Source organism: Dendrobates tinctorius, unplaced genomic scaffold (genome assembly GCF_039654945.1).
Source record: "Dendrobates tinctorius isolate UK_male_01 unplaced genomic scaffold, ASM3965494v1 ptg000019l, whole genome shotgun sequence".
Classification (NCBI taxonomy): Eukaryota; Metazoa; Chordata; class Amphibia; order Anura; family Dendrobatidae; genus Dendrobates; species Dendrobates tinctorius.
The window spans coordinates 28,066,986-28,083,418 of record NW_027361687.1 but is presented as its reverse complement, the minus strand read 5'-3'; the positions used below and the strand labels follow the sequence as shown (position 1 = coordinate 28,083,418).

The 16,433-nt window shown below is 46.1% G+C and overlaps 1 protein-coding gene across 1 annotated transcript in view; it reads left to right on the top strand.

The window, feature by feature from the left end:
- TMEM121 (transmembrane protein 121) overlaps positions 1 to 8,372 on the top strand; it is a 335,114-nt gene extending 326,742 nt beyond the window's left edge. Inside the window, exons 2-4 of the transcript XR_012230591.1 lie at positions 6,355 to 6,719; positions 7,054 to 7,144; positions 7,352 to 8,372. The gene's annotated coding sequence lies outside the window, so the exon portion shown is untranslated. The remainder of the gene's footprint in view (positions 1 to 6,354; positions 6,720 to 7,053; positions 7,145 to 7,351) is intronic.
- The last annotated feature ends 8,061 nt before the right edge of the window (positions 8,373 to 16,433 follow it).

The following is a 16,433-nucleotide window of genomic DNA, read 5'->3' as shown; positions in this document are numbered from 1 at the left end:
TTATCTGTAATCACTGCCCTCATTTTGGGAAATAAATGATAAAATTATTCAGTCTGTCTTCATGCTCTAAGAAACGAACTATACGCCTTGTTTAGATAATCGCTACTGATTTCAGGCGTTCACCACGGACCCTCTTAATTTAACTCTGTGGATTAAGTAAAACGTGGCTTGTGGCAGCGTGTTGTGTATGGTTGTTGCGGCTAGTTGGCAGTCCAGAAGGGTCTTATATTGCTGAATAAGGGGGCTGCGGCCACAGCATTGATAATTCCCTCACTGCAGTAGCCCAATTGCCCGCGCACAACAAGCAGCCCGTCCGGCGACTAATTAACCTAGGTGCAGTTCCCTGACTGACCTGAGGGAAAGGGGGGCACCGGAGAGCTGCGAGTTCCAAAGTGGAACTGAGAAAGTGGGATATACATAAATCCCCGCAGTTCGTAGAAGGTTATAGCAGTGGTGGGGCACCCAAAATAGCCCCCTTGCGGTAAATTGTTAGAGCGAGATTAGCTTGCTGCATTTTTGTCACATGGTGCCAGTGGTGGGATAACTAAGATAAGCCCCCACTGTGCCTGTGATAGCCGTGTGCTGGCAGTGTGTCGCGTCCCTCCGTCCGCTGATACACCAGTGTCAGTGGTGGGATTGTGACATATTGGTGACACAGGGTCCGCCGTCCGTCCCGTATTGGTGACGAGCGGGACCCCCGTTCGGCACATATTGGTGGCAGTGGTGGGCTGTTCATCACAGGGGCATATAAATTTGCGAATGTCACCTTTGAGTTTGCCAAACATCCCTTGACAAACACGAATCTGCCCTCCGGGTCACTTAGACTATCTATAGCTGTGAAGGGGAAACCCTTTCTAAAGGCAATGCTCACCCCTTTAGATGCTGAGGAGGCACAACTGTTATACCATATACTGTAAGAAAAAGAGAGAACGGCATATTGGGGACCCTGTCAAGTTTGAAATGGGTTTCTTGGATGAAAGCCACTTGTGTTTTTTTTTTCAAACTATTTGACTACGTTTGGCAAGGGAGTTAATACTTTTGACATTATGAGTTGCCACAGTGATCGAGCCTGAACCCCTCCGACTAGTCATTTAAAATGTCACAGAAAGAGGTCTTCGCCACATTGAGATGCCTGAAAGAATAACAAAACAGAAAAAAACATAATATAACAAACTTTTTACATTAACATACTCGCCCATCGCAGGGGGGGGATAAAGCACCCAAACATGAGCGAAAGGGTCCAAGTGGTTATCTTGAATTAATCAGATGAAAACTATCAAAAATACCGATAGTGTAGAAAGGTAGCAAGAGGAACATAAACCCATGATCCCAAAACTGAGGGGTCCCTCGTCTCCAAAATTCCTTTCCCCCGGTTGCATACAATCACAAAAAGTCCTGCTCGGTATTAACTAAATCAGACGGTGGAAGAAGAGCATTTTCAAGTATAGGAGTTATCCAAAAGTTCACGGGTCCAGACTTTCCAAGTAGTACAACCTCTGCTTGTCTCGAAGGGATGACACACGATCAGACCTAACGTTTTCTAGAGTTAGACTTTTTCAGTTTAGGTGACATTTGTTTTTTCCTGAGAGACCACTCCTGTGGTCTTGTCAGTTGAGGCAGAGTCCGTCCAGTGTCAATTGGCATCCAGGAGGGGATGTCTCTAGGGTCAATTCCCATCTTTTCCCAGGCTGTCTCCAAGTCTGTTGGGGATTGTATTGTGATTTGGCGATTATCCACAGTGATCGCTAGGCCAAAAGGATATAGCCATCTATAGGTCAGCCCTTTTGTTCTGAGCTCAGTTAAAAGAGGTTTAAGAATGTGTCTTTTAGCCAGAGTTGAGGGGGCTATGTTTTGGAAAAGTTGGAGTTGTGAGTTGTCATAGAGAATCTTATCTTGCTCTTTAGCACTTGCAAGGATGGCCGCTGTATCCACAAAGCTAAGAAGGCCACAGATAATGTCTCTTGGGGGGGTGTCGGCCTTTAGAAATATTGAACATCAACAGGAAGTCACGGTTGCGCTCTGACTTCCTCTTGATGTTTGATTTGTCTGAAGGCTGGGACAGTGAAGCCGGGGCTCATTGGACGCACGGCTCATGTGACATACCAATCGGTCGACCCCTTTAAATCTTCTTTTTGGCCCATTTTGCCTGAGGAAAACAAACTGCCTAATAATTCTGTGCACAGTGTAGAGGGAAAGACGCCATCGACTAAATGACGCTGTGTCCACGTGCCTGGGGTATTTAAGGCGCTGCTGAACGAGCTGGTCGAGCTTTTCCAAGGAGATGCAGCTTCAGGAAAAGTCAGAGGTATTTTACTTGAAGTGGCCTAGCTGGCGATTTTGCCCTCAAAAAGAGTTTCCTGAGGTGGTTTCTGTTAGGAACGGCGGAACGCAGTAAATAAAAATAAATAATAAAGTGCGTTCGCCGCTCGGGGTCCACCGTGCAGTAGGTGTTACACCGCTGCTAGGTAATGACAGAGGAGCAATATGGCGATATAATGCACACAGGTTCAACTTCACCCGGAGTGCACAGAGCGGGCTCTGTTCACACACAGAGGTGCCACAACAAAAACATACAAAATGCTGAGCCTGTTCGTGTCACAGGCCTCAGGAAAATGCACACACGGTATCTGGTCACAGGAGCAGGACCTAAGGCAGAGGAGCTGCGTCCCTCTAGACCTACCATGTGTGCGGCGTCGCTTCTGCGAACGCCAAGAAGGGCTGCAGATCTCCGAGATGGACCAATGATATCTGGAGCAGGACCTGGGCACATGACTCCCGAACTCCAATGGGAGATCATCTCGTGAGCATGCCCAGTAGGAGCACAGAGGAACTTAGTCTCTGGAGCGGTCTGCTGCAAAGTAATCTTCTCTGCAGTAGATAGACAGCAGGAGACCGCGGAATGTGAGGCTCTGGATTCCAGCAGAGCAGACGCAGAAACCTGATGCCTAACAGTTTCTAATTCACAGTCCGTATATGAATCTCTTACGAATAGTCTGGTCTGACCACGGGTCTCTCGACCCGAACTCACAGTATTACATGCATGTGTCTATGAGGCTATGTGCACACGTAGCGTTTTAAAACGCTTACTAAAAACCGGACTCCTTCCCAGAAATCGCGCGTTTTTTTCCGCGCGATTTCACCGCGATTTTACCGCGATTATGATCGCGATTTTGCCGCGATTTTCGCGTGCGATATTCAAGCACTTTCCAAGCGATTTGAAGCATCGCTTGGAAAGTGATTGACAGGTTGGTCACACTCGTCAAACATAGTGTTTGACAAGTGTGACCAGGTTTTTACTATTGAGGCCGCCTATGCGGCATCAATAGTAAAAGATAGGATGTTAAAATGCTAAAAAAAAATAAAAAAATCAGTGTATATTTACCTTCCAGCGTCCCGCGCTGCATTCCCGGGCCTCAGCGTTCCCAGTAATGCCTTGCGAGACCTGTGATGACGTAGTCTCGCGTTGCTATAGCGATCTCGCGAGACCACGTCATCACAGGACCTTGCCGCAAGGCATTACTGGGAACGCTTAGGCCGGGAATGCATCGCGGGACGCCGGAAGGTAAATATACACCGATTTTTTATTTTTTATTCTTTTTTTTACAGGGGTATGGTACCCAGGGCCTGGAGGACAGTCTCCTCTCCTCCACACCGTGGGTACCAACCGCACATGAGACGCTTAACTTCCCGCATGGTGGGCATAGCCACATGCGGGAAGTAAGCGATTCTCATGCATTCCTATGGGTGCGGAATCGCGGCAATTCTTTGCGATTCCGCACAAAGAATGAGCATGCTGCGATTTTTTTCCGCGATGCGATTCCACCGCGGAAAAAAGCGCAGCATGAGCACAGCATGTGCGGAATGCCATAGGAATGCATGGGGGCGTTTTGTACACAATTTTTAAGCGTTTTCGCGCCGAAAATCGCGGCAAAAACGCTTAAAAATCGCTACGTGTGCACACAGCCTGAAGGTGTAAGTTGGTTGGCACGTGGTCAGACCAGGCATTGTGATTCGTATAGGAAAAATAGGAGTGGATCCAGCTCACTCACAGGGCTTATTTAAAAATTAGAAATTTTTTTATTGGATGATCCTTAAAAAATTCAAAATGACAAAAAAGACATCTCAGATGGCACAGCAATGACAGGGGGTGGTGTGTAATGAGACCATACGCGTTTAGAGCAACACGGCTCTTGAACACTGGTTATCAAGCCCTGTGAGTGAGCTGGATCCACTTCTATTTTTCCTATTGCCTTGGTCGCTGTGCAGCAGTGAGGAAGCCGTGCTCCTTCTTGTGCTTGGAATTACATCTCAGGGGTGAGCTGAATGTTCTCTTTTGTTTTTGCTATTGTGATTTGTATACAGACTGTGAAATACACTTGTGTGAACCTAGCCGAAACCTAGGCCATATTCACCATGCGTTTTTTGAAAATCACCAAGCCAAAAGCGCATTGCAGGCCTAAGGGTGTGTTAACAAGAAGGGACAAAGCTTTGAAAAGTCGCAAAATGTAGGTACAAGTTAGAGTTGAGCTAAAATTTTGCAACATTGAGCATTTTCACACCAGTTTAAATGAAAAAGGTAAGGGCGCACTGCTGATATTGAAATAATATCAGGAGACGGGGGTGCAAATCAATGGTCACATATAATGATACTGAACAAGGAAAAAAGTGGACCAATATGGAGAAAGGCACACCACCCATGTATATAATGCAAGGTGAAAAAGCTTTATTAACAATAATGTCAATTTAAAAACATGTAAAAACAAGAACAATTGACAATCCAGCTGTACCCTGATCTATACAGACAATAAATGGAGTCTCATGCATGTAACATCAATATAAATGCATAAATGGTTTGAATGAATGAATGAATAAGGGAGGGAGGGAGGGTGGGTGTGTATCCACACTCAGGTGTGACCACATCAATATATGAAAATGTATAGTCATACCAGAATACCCAAAATGATATACAATGCTAATGAAGTCACCCACATAGTAGAGACTCAAAAAGTAATAAAAATAACCCTCAGGTAGGATATCATAATAAACAGTATGTCAGCCACAATAGTCGCATAACATTCCCATGCAAGATCTAAAAGAGTTCCATACACCATACGGCAGGGAAATAAACATACCCTCTTATAAATCCCTGCCCAAAAGTGTGTATCAGACTGTGCCCTATACCAGAACAGTTGGGCATCGCAAATGAAAAACTGCACAGATCAAAGCCACACAAGAGGCGGCGACGGTATCACAAATTAGGATACTCCTTGGTGCAGTCAATGCATGTGAATGGAATAAGCTCTCCAGCCACTGAGGGCAACAGATGACAAAGTGGAACAAAAAATTATATGTGAAAATTTGCATGGGAATGATCCATACCGGGGCGTCCGTGCAGACAGGGTAGCAGAAGGAAACCCAACGCGTGTCGCCGTGCCCAGACGGCTTCGTCAGGGGAAGTATATCCGACGGTGCTGCTATCGCCTTTAAATACCTGTGTATGAAGTCGTTTGAGTCCAGTCGCCTGTGGGGAGGCATGTCAGACAGGAACCAGAAGTGACGCAAGAAGCTAAAAGGACTGGCAGACGTCTCTGCCCAAAATGTCAAATGCGCACGCGCTGAGCAATCAGCGCGGCGCATAGGACTAGGGGAAATATGAAGCGCATGCGCGGCTCCCAGGAGTCTGAAGAGAGCAGCCCACAATGAGGTAGCAAGAAAAGGCTATAAATCGCAACCTACCTAAACGCATAATATGCATGATTGTATTGAAAAATAACCAAAAACATACGTGCGATACAATAAAATGGTATGAGCAATATCAATTTTTTCTTGCAGCCCTTGGTACTCAAATTACCTTCCTACATTAGAGATTCTTCACATTTTATCTCATCCTATCGGGACATTGTCCTATTGGCTGATGATATTATGGTAACATGTGATGTTGAATCTTTGTACTCGAACATCAACCATGAGGACGGGATGCAGGCAGTTCTTTTCTTTTTGGATCAACAACAAAACTCGGATAGGATGCATGATTCATTCCTTCTAGATCTTTTGAACTTTGCTTTGAAATATAACTACTTTTTGTTCGATAGAACGTACTTCCTTCAAGTTTCCGGTGTGGCAATGGGGTGCGTTGTGCCCCGGCGTTCGCAAATCTGTTTTTAGGATGGTGGGAGGCCACCATTGTATACATTTCCAGAGTTTTTCAGGATAGGGTACGACATTGGTCTAGATTCATAGATGATGTGTTCTTTATTTGGTCGTGGTCTGTAGATGAATGTTTGTCTTTCTTAAATATTTTGAATGACAATCGGTTTAACATTCATTTGACTCATACGATTTCATCTTCTACAGTGAATTTTCTGGACCTCGGTATCACCTGTCGTGATGGGGCCTTGTCCACGTGTCTTTATCGCAAGCCTACTGCTACAAACAGTCTACTTGAATATGGAAGTTTTCATCCTCTGCACACTAGAAATGGTGTCCTGGTGGGGCAATTCTTGAGGGTAAGGAAGAACTGCACAAGTGATGAGGACTTTCGGAGAGAAGCACATGACCTCACAGAGAGGCTCAAGAGGAGAAAATATCCGAAGAAGTCTATATCTTGGGCCTCTCAAAGGGCTAGCCTACAGTCGCAGGCATCTTTACTCACACCTACTAGAAAAACCACAGACAATAATGTTCGGTTTATCACAAGCTTTAATACGCATTGGACACAGGTGAGAAATATTTTACACAAACATTGGACTATCTTGACCACGGATTTACAGACTTCCCAGGTTGTGAGTTTACATCTGTTAATCACTGCCAAGAGTGCCTAATTTGAAGGACATCCTCACTCATAGTCACTACAATAGACCCACTTTTAGACTAAATAGGGGGATTGTCCTTAGAGGATCTTTTCCCTGCGGTGAGTGCAATATTTGTCCCTTTATGAATTCCATTCGGGACGTCTTCTGCAACCCCATTGATCATATGCTGCACAAGTTAAAATCATACATTAATTGCAAGATGACTAACGTGGTTTATGCTATTATATGTCCTTGTCCGCAGATTTATGTGGGTCAGACCTCACAAGAATTACGCCGCAGAATACAAAGACACTTCTCCTCAATTAGTACCGCTTTGGTGGATGTCCGCAAAGGTAAGACCCTTACCTCGGTGGCTTCCCATTTTTTAGACAAACATGCGGGGAGCCATCGTATTACAACTGTTTTAGGGTTGGAACATATAAGATCATCAGACAGGGGAGGTCCTCTGGATAGGAAATTACTACAGGCTGAATCAAGATGGATCTTTCTGTTGAATTCCATGGCGCCTTCTGGTATTAATGAGGATCTTCTTTTTACAGATTTCCTGGGATGATGCGCATGTCTCTATTCGGGCACTTTGATGTAATGGCTACTTACCGTATTGATGGATTCTTTGGCTTTTCCTCCACTCAATGAATTGTCCCACCCTTATATAACTGGATCGATCTATGGATTATATGGACAGTCCTATTACATGATCTTCGGGCCTGTTCTCTTGTCTTCTTCTTGGACTTTTGTTGGACACACCTGAAAATTCGGGGGAAATAAAGGGAAAGAAGATAGGAAGGGAAAAGGGAATTTTCTTCGTTTACTGATGGATTTGGACTAGCGCTGTAGCTGATCTGCATCAAAAAAATCTTTTTGCACAGAATAGTATTAACAATTGATTTTATGTGATACTTTTTCTATAGGCATAATCCTTTATTGAAAGCCCCTTTTTTTCGCAGGTCCTGGTATAGTCTCTTATTAATAATATGGGGTTTTGTTTTTCCATATATCTCCCCTCTCATTATTCATACTTGGTTGCTGCTACTGTAGGTATAGCTTCCTTTTTAGGATTGTTGCAAACCGCACACATAATGAATTTTTTCTATCCAAACAAGTATATCTCCTTCTAGGTGATTTACTTTGTTGAGAACTGGTATTCATGTGATAGGTACATCACTTTAAATTTATTTCATGCAAGTTCTTCTTCCCTTCTTACTGATTTTGACTAATTATTTTTTTGAAGACTGTCTTTATGGATATTATCCCTATTTATATTCCTGGGGTGATTTATAATTGTAGAGTATCATCTTGTAGCACCACTGGGGTTCTATATTTTTAAATTCATTATCTAGACTTTGTGTGCTGTGATTCCTTATATGCATACTCCAGGTCTTATATAGGTATATGTATGAAAAACTTCTTTTGATGTTATTTAGAGCTTTTTTGTAAGAGGTTTCTTTATAAATATTGCTCATACCATTTTATTGTATCGCACGTATGTTTTTGGTTATTTTTCTTTTCCAAACTTTTTTATTGGTTTTGGAATTTAAAAGGGAAAGGGTAAAAGGGAAAGGAAGGGGAGAAGGGGGGGTTGGGAGGGAGATGGAGAGGGAGGGCAAGAGGGGGGGACAAGGGAGTACCAGGAGGGAATAGGGAACAAACTATTTTTTAAACATTGGTAATACAAACATGCCATTACGCAGAATGGCTTAAAATGAATACAGACAATGTTAACATATGTACATTTGAAAGTATTCTACATCAATTCTAATATAGAAATAGTAGTTGACCAACCGATATGGTATTAGATTAGGTGAATATATCGACCAATGTTAAATCGAATGACCAACTAACTTGGTATATATGTATATATACATACACATACACACACATATATACATACATATATGTACATACACACATTCAAAAAATATATATATATTGTAGTCCATAGGGGTTGTTTTTGGTTATTTTTCAATACAATCATGCATATTATGCGTTTAGGTAGGTTGCGACTTAAAGCCTTTTCTTGCCACCTCATTGTGGGCTGCTCTCTTCAGACTCCCGGGAGCCACGCATGCGCTTCATATTTCCCCTAGTCCTATGCGCTGCGCTGATTGCTCAGCGCGTGCGCATTTGACATTTTGGGCAGAGACGTCTGCCAGTCCTTTTAGCTATTTGCGTCACTTCTGGTTCCTGTCTGACATGCCTCCCCACAGGCGACTGGACTCAAACGACTTCATACACAGGTATTTAAAGGCGATAGCAGCACCGTCTGATATACTTCCCCTGACGAAGCCGTCTGGACATGGCGACACGCGTTGGGTTTCCTTCTGCTACCCTGTCTGCACGGACGCCGCGGTATGGATCATTCCCATGCAAATTTTCACATATAATTTTTTGTTCCACTTTGTCATCTGTTGCCCTCAGTGGCTGGAGAGCTTATTCCATTCACATGCATTGACTGCACCAAGGAGTATCCTAATTTGTGATACCGTCGCCGCCTCTTGTGTGGCTTTGATCTGTGCAGTTTTTCATTTGCGATGCCCAACTGTTCTGGTATAGGGCACAGTCTGATACACACTTTTGGGCAGGGATTTATAAGAGGGTATGTTTATTTCCCTGCCGTATGGTGTATGGAACTCTTTTAGATTTTGCATGGGAATGTTATGCGACTATTGTGGCTGACATACTGTTTATTATGATATCCTACCTGAGGGCTATTTTTATTACTTTTTAAGTCTCTACTATGTGGGTGACTTCACTAGCATTGTATATCATTTTGGGTATTCTGGTATGACTATACATTTTCATATATTGATGTGGTCACACCTGAGTGTGGATACACACCCAACCTCCCCCATTCATTCAAACCATTTATGCATTTATATTGATGTTACATGCATGAGACTCCATTTATTGTCTGTATAGATCAGGGTACAGCTGGATTGTCAATTGTTCTTGTTTTTACATGTTTTTAAATTGACATTGTTGTTAATAAAGCTTTTTCACCTTGCATTATATACATGGGTGGTGTGCATTTCTCCATATTGGTCCTCTTTTTTCTTCATTTTCACACCAGTTTCTCCCAGCAGTGACAAAATGGTAGAGCTGGGGCGATATGAGGGGCGACAGGACTCCACAACTTTGTAGCACGTAGATGTACTGATGGCAGAATAAAGGAATTGAATTTTTTCACCCGGATTGGATGCTGTACCTCCTTCATGTTTATTTTAGGACTCCACAACTTGTCTAATTCATGACTGGCTGTGGCATTCACTACACCAGAAATCTCACTCCAGCATCTGACTGGCATAAGATGTCTTGTGTGGTGCTCGGAGGCGCGCTACCACTCATCAACACGTTCCAACATCATGGAGAGCCATGCACCTCCTAATGGATCAGGAGGGTCTGACTCACGGGGGTCCATATTCTCTTCCAGGCGGATCTGCTCTGAAAACCCCACCTAAAAAAAACGCCAAAAATAACGAACATATATACTTCTTTAGGCCGGAGTCACACTAGTGTGGCGCCCCCAGGAGTAAGTTCGCCACCATGGCATTGCCTTCCTCCAGGGAGGGTGATGTCATGCTTGGAAGCAAGGAAGGGTCTCTCTAGCAGTTAATCATTTCCATGCAACACAGTTCCCACTCCGGGCCAGCAGAGGGAGCTCGGAACCAGAATTGGGGGAGACGTGCTCTCTGAGGGCCAGGAAGGGAAATTAAGCAGTTAGTGTGAGGAGGGCAACGAGTGAAGACGTGTGGAAAGCAGCTAGAGGTTGAGCTGAGGAAAGAGAGCTCCCTCCCAGTGAGAGCGCATGACCTGGAGCCTGGTCTCCACGGTTGTATGGATACTGAAGGTCCTGCAACAGAAACCAGAGGAATAGGAAGCTGTAAATGCTCTATTCCCAACTAAGACTCGGAGGCACAACAGCGACGGGTGAGCCAAGAGAGAAAGAGGGCTACAGCTGTCTGCCATACGAGGTATTTCTAAGAGACGATAAGAAGGAGGAACTTCAGTGTAACACTGTACTGCATGTACCTCAAGCCAGCGCTAGGAAGGAGACTACACAACCCATCTGATAGAGATTCCTGAGTTGCTTCCAGGCTAGCCTGCTCCTGTGCCATCTGTAATCAGGACCCTGGACTGCGTTTGCCAAGTAAAGGTAAAGAAACTGCACCCTGTTGTGTCCTTGCCTCCTTCCTGCAACATCCTCAGCACTACTACATCTCTGTGCCAAACACTGCACCTTCTTCCTAACCCTTTATCTACACTGCCCTGGGACAACAGCCCTACCTGTGGAGGGCTACAACATCACTGCTGCACTACACCATCTGTCCCAGAGGATCTGCTTGCAGCGTCGACTTAACACCTCCCTTGCCGAACACCAGAGGTGGCGTCACGAATCACTTATAAACTTTATTCCCAGCTCAACACCTTTTATATGGGCGCCCAGGGCCACGGACCCGGTCTCCGCTGCTGTGACAACCCCCTCTGAGAGACCGGCCCGGTACCGAGTACCCCACAGCCTTGGGAGGGCAATCCATTTTGGCGCCACGAACAGGTTTACGGAGCCCGGTATCCTCGGGTCCTGTGTGCCAGAGACTGTTGTGTGCTATAGACTGTGTGCGAAATTGGCGCCCGCGGGAAGAAAAGGGGCAGGCCTTCGTGGGCGGAGCCTGCCGCAGAGCGCGAAGAAGTGAAGTGCCGCGCGGGAAGAGAGGACAGCCGCGAGAAGGGGAGAAGCTGAGGCCTACGCCAGGGCCTGGCAACCGTTAACTAGGGGGGAAGGAGAATGTCTCAGGCAAGCACCGATGCACCCACCGCAGCGGTCCCCATTATGCCGCTGTCGATGCCCTACATACCGGGAGCGGCCTGGCTACCGCAGTACTGTACGGGTGAGTCCCATACCCTGAGTGAATTTAAAGAGAGACTGTGCAGTTTGTTGAAGTGTATCCTCTATCTGAAAGCCAGAAGGTGAACATCCTGATTGGGCATCTAACAGGTGCAGCAAAGAGAGAAGTAAAAGCCTGGCAGGACACTGATAAAGAGACTGTTAAAAAGATCCTCGCTAAGCTAAGGAGCACCTTTGACACCCGCACTGCTGCTGAAATCAAGATGAGATTCTTTGGATTTAAACAGAAAGTACAGGACAGTATAAGGGATCAGTATAAGGGACTATGCTCTTAACCTGCAGGAGGCGCTACGAACCATCAAGCAAATTGATCCTGACAGTGTGAAAGAGAAAGACAAACTGTTAGAAGAGCAGTTCATTGAAGGACTCCTATCCAGTACCCACAGAGCGCAGCTGCGCATCATCACCCTACAAAACCCTGACCTGGACTTTGCTGATTTTAAGGACAGGGCTATTCGGGTGCTGCAGGAATCAACTGTCAGCCGTCCAGCGCCCAGCGATCACCTACCACCAGGAAGCAACATCTTTCCCTTCCATCCCTGTGGAGGCTGATGCACAGACTCTGGATAAAGATCCAACAGAAGAGCTGCGTCTTCAAGTCCAGGAGTTGACCAAAGGTATGGCTGCACTTACTAAAACCGTGCAGTCCCTGCAGGTGTCCTCCAAGGAGAAGGTCCAGCTAGCTTCCAGTCCAGAGGATGTCCCGTGGCTCCGGAGGAGGAGAACCCCACTACTCCGAGGGAGGAACAATGACCGCTATGATCAGGACGGACGTCCCATCTGTCGTCGCTGCCACAAGGCAGGTCATTTTGCAAGATTCTGTCCTTTAAACGAGTAACCCCTGGGGCAGAGGGCCAACCCCCAGGAGTAGGACCACAAGGCCCAAGGAACTGGCGAGCCAAGTATGTTGGAGGGAGACCGATCCTTCCTGTGGTGATTGACGGCATCCCCATGAACACTTTGCTGGACACTGGCTCCCAGGTGACCTCTATGCCCTATATCCTCTACAAGTGGTACTGGGCTGACTCTGAGCTCACCCGTGACCCAACTGATGAACTGACAGTAGTTGCCAGTAATGGTCAGTCTTTACCACAAGTGGGATGTAAAGAAATTACTGTTAAAGTGGGGAGGGTGGAGTTAAAATGTCAAGGAGTGATAATTGTGGATATTGATCGACGAGAATGTAATCCCATGATGACTCTTGGTACAAATGTAATTGAAAATTGTCTTTCCGAGGTTATTGTCTTGTTGCAACAGGTGGCTGAGACTGCTGGTTCCAGTGAACAACGAGTCCTGCAGAAGGAGATCAAGGCCCTGATGCAAAGACAGCAGGTAGAACTCTCTGGCGGAGAAAATGGCAGCGTCAGAGTAAGTGATGCTTCCCCATTGCAATACCCCCCAGATGTGAAATGTTGATTTGGTGTCGGGCAGCCATAGGCCTCAGAGGAAAAGATTACCAGGCATTGGTAGAGCCAGTATACTCTGATAGCAGGCCCACTGTCTTGACAGCCAGAGGGGTAGTTGATGTACGAAAAGGGAGAGCACCTGTACGCCTTTTGAATTGTGGGGAGGAGGAGGCCACAATACCTCGGTATGCCACAGTTGCTAAGCTGCTCACTGTCAGTAACAATGCAATGCAGGCAGCAGAGCCCTTGGTCTCATCCGATCAGGTGGAGGACAACGGCTCTGTAAAGCAGCTGGAGGAGTGGTGCCAGCAACTGCAGGTGGGGACTGACTCTACACCACACCAGAAAAATGGGGTTTACAGAGTGACCCAGGAGTATGAGCGGGTATTCAGCAAACACCCCCTAAATTTTGGGAAGGCAAAAGGAGTTCAACATCATATCCCCACTGGAGATCATCCACCCATTAAAGAAAGGTACCGGCCTATACCCCAACACAATACCAATGTGCCAAAGGTATGTTGAGAGAGATGACGGAAGCAGGGGTCATCAGAGACAGTTGTAGCCCCTGGGCAGCTCCAATAGTTTTTGTAAAGAAAAAGGATGGTACCATGAGAATGTGTGTTGATTACAGGAAAATTAATAGCATTACACATAAAGATGGCTACCCATTACCCAGAATTGAAGAGTCATTAACTGCATTTAAAACTGCTAACTACTTTTCCACCTTAGATCTCACTAGTGGGTATTGGCAGGTTCCCGTGGCAGAGGCAGACAAGGAAAAACAGCATTGACCACCCCAATGGGTCTCTGTGAGATCAATTATATGCCATTTGGGCTCTGCACCGCCCCAGGAACATTTCAACGGCTGATGGAGTGCTGCCTGGGACACATGAACTTTGAGACAGTCCTGTTGTACCTTGATGATGTCATTGTTTTCTCCAAGACTTATGAAGACCATCTGGAGCACCTGGCTGAGGTGTTTGAAGCCTTGTCCAACTTTGGCCTGAAGGTGAAGCCTTCCAAATGCCACCTCCTGAAGCCCAAGGTACAGTACCTCGGTCATGTAGTGAGTGCAGAAGGTGTGGCACCAGATCCTGACAAAGTCACAGTCATCCGGGACTGGCCGAAGTCCAGCAACCTCCATGGAGTACGTCAATTCCTTGGGTTGGTAGGCTACTACCGAAGGTTCATCAAAGGCTTCACTGAAATAGCCACTCCTATGCAAAATCTTCTGGTGGGACAGTCCAAGAAAGCCAAACAGAAGAGTTCCACATTTGAATGGACTGAGGAGTTGGAGAGATCCTTCACCAGACTGAAGATGGCTCTCACAGGAGATGAAGTACTGGCCTACCCAGATTATGACCAGCCCTTTGTGTTGTATACTGATGCCAGCAACGTGGGACTGGGAGCAGTACTGTCACAGGTACACAATGGCAAAAAAAGAGTGATCTCCTACGCCAGCAGGAAGCTTCGTCCCTCTGAAAGGAACCCTGACAACTACAGTTCCTTCAAGCTGGAGTTCCCGCCATAGTCTGGGCTGTGACTGAAAGATTCAAGCATTACCTAGCTTCAGCCAAGTTTACGATCTTCACGGACAACAACCCGTTGACTCACTTGGACACTGCAAAACTAGGTGCACTGGAACAGTGATGGATGGCTCGGCTGTCTAACTATGAGTTTACCATCAAGTACCGAACAGGGCACAAGAATGCGAATGCTGATGCGCTGTCCAGAATGCCTAATCTGCCAGATGCAGGAGAAGACCCTGAGGCTCTTGAAGAAATAGAGTTACCTCCCTTCCACCGGCCAGTTGCAGCCCAACGTGCTCAATGAGTGAGAAACAGACCGTCTGGCTTGAAGGAGGTCACCCTAAATCCATTGCCCCATCATGACTGGGCAGAAACTCAGGATACTGAACCCGCAGTCCACCTGGTGAAGGATCTACTGTCACAAGCTGACTCACGCCCAGAGTCGAATGCTCCTGAAGAAACCCAACAGTTGTGGAAGGAGAGAGGCTGGCTGTTCATTTATGAAGGAAAGCTGTGTCAGAGGAGTATCAATGCCCGTACTCATGAGCTGGTTTGGCAGGTGATAGTCCCAAAGAGAGAGGCATCAATGGTCCTGGAAGCATACCACAATGGAGCTGGCCACTTCGGATGGAAGAAGTTGGAAGCATTGCTTCGGGAGAGTGTTATGAATGAGTCACCGTAGGAGGCAAAAACAGAAATACTAGCTAAGTCCAGAAAACCAGAGAAGTTGGCAGCTATCGGATTGCAGACCCCTGAACCTAACAACAACAACTAGCAGTAGCCGTGAGGATTCCTACGGTGCCCTAGACCCCTCGATCACAGCCGGAGAACTACATAGCCTAAAGACAGAAAGGGAAATCTAAACTGCCCCAGAGCAGACCCCAAAGCAATAGGCAGCCCCCAACATATGACGGTGAAGCAAGATGAAAAAACACTCACACAGATAGAAAGATAGGCTGAGCAAATGATGGGGCCCAAGCTAACTAAATAGGACAGAATAGAAAAGCTGCTGTCTGCAATCCGCCAAAACCCTCTCAAAAACAAGAGCCAACAGACTGATAGGGAAAAAAGCCCTGAAGACGCTAGGCTTCAAAAAGACTATATCAGTACTCAGGTATTATCTGAAGACAGAGCAAAAAGGAATTCAGCTCAACCAGCAGGGAAAGGAAGAAATCCAGAAAAACAAGGCAAAACAAAACCAAAACACAAATGCAAAAAGTAGAGCAGAAAACTTAGCTTTTGAGGAGCAGAAATCAGACTGGTCTCCAAGAATCCCTCAGAGTAATCACCCGCAAGGCAGAAGGGCGTCGGCTGCCTTATATCCAGTCAGCAATCCCAGTCACCCAGTCATCATCATTCTGCTCAGGTGCTTTGTAATCAGCCTCACTACCTTCCTTCACCAGAAGAGGGAGTTCATCAGACCTCAATGGTGAAGGGGAAAATGAATTCACAACAGTACCTCCCCCTTGAGGAGGGGTCACCGAACCACGCCACCAGGGCGATCAGGGTGAGCCCGATGAAAGGCACGCACCAATCTTTTGGCATGAATATCAGAGGCAGAGACCAAGGAATTATCCTCCTGACCATAACCCTTCCACTTAACCAAATACTGGAGTCTCCGTCTAGCCAGACGGGAATCCAGTATCTTCTCCACCTCATATTCCATGTTACCTTCAACTAATACAGGGTCCGGAGGTGCCACCCCAGGAAAAACTGGTTCAACAAACCTCTTCAACAAGGACTTATGAAACACAATATGAATTTTAAGTGTGACAGGAAGAGC